Raw genomic sequence first — 1259 nt, forward strand, 5'->3', positions numbered from 1 at the left:
GTAGTTAAGGCTTTGTCTTTTCCTAATGATGGCCTGAGTTCGGCATTCAATTCCTAATTTTGGAATTGAGTCCTTTCTGGTTTGATATCTGTGTGACTTTTGCCCTCTGTTGATTATCTTCCCTTCCATGAACAACTTCTGACTTCCCTTCTTGAATTTTCCTTTCTCTGAGTACCTGGGAGGTTACCTTTGGTAAACCACAAAAGCCAGACATATTGGCTGTTTGCCCTGGCTAAAGTTAGGTAATAAAAAGAATTAAAAAGATTATTTTTAAAAGTGATATTGTTATGTCAGTTTAATTAAAAAGTGGATATCCAAACTATACATATATTTAAAAGGCCTTCATGTTTTTTCTCTTCTTGAATCTTATTTTTCTGAAGAAAAAATAAAAAACATTTTTTTCTTCTCAGTTGACTGAATTGTCTTTCTCTATTTTGTCTGCTACTCTTAATGTACACATTAGATGATCTAAGAGAATTTCCAGCAGCCTGGGACTCCTGAGGAAAACAGAGGAGGTGACACTAACCCTGTTTTGGGGAAGAAAATAAAAACCTCTGTTTTCCTCACAAAACCCCAGGAATTAACAGTGGGTAAATCCCTTTCAAAATCTAAGGCTCTATTCCATTTTGCATTACATTATCTGACATTTTTGACTATTGAGGGCATATCAGAAATTACTTTGAATTATGAAAGAGCTTTGGTGCGTAATAACCAGATAGAAAATACACTTTTAGGTATGTCTAATGGCAGTTGTGGGAGGATACTTTGCTCTGTGCATGTTTTGATCAGAGAAGCCGTGCCCTTGGCCTTCTAGAAAGTATGGAAATGTGCCCATCCCCACTGAGAGATAAGATTCCTATGGGAGATGCGCTGATTTTCTTTGGGGGGATCCAGGATCTGGTATAAAAATAGGATCCTGGCCAGGTGAGGAAGCTCACACCTGTAATCCCAGCACTTTGGGAGGCTGAGGTGGGTGGATCACAAGGTCAAGAGTTCAAGACCAGCCTGGCCAATGTGGTGAAACCTTGTCTCTACTAAAAATGCAAAAAAAATTAGCCGGGCACAGTGGCAGGCACCTGTAGTTACAGCTACTCGGGAGTCTGAGGCATGAGAATCCTGAACCCAGGAGGTGGAAGTTGCAGTGAGCCGAGACTGCACCACTGCATACCAGCCTGGGTGACAAAGCAGTGAGACTCCATCTCAAAAATAAATAAATAAATAAATAAATAAATAAATAAATAAATAAATAAATAAATAAA

The sequence above is a fragment of the Piliocolobus tephrosceles genome, chromosome 11 (genome assembly GCF_002776525.5).
Source record: "Piliocolobus tephrosceles isolate RC106 chromosome 11, ASM277652v3, whole genome shotgun sequence".
Taxonomy (NCBI): Eukaryota; Metazoa; Chordata; class Mammalia; order Primates; family Cercopithecidae; genus Piliocolobus; species Piliocolobus tephrosceles.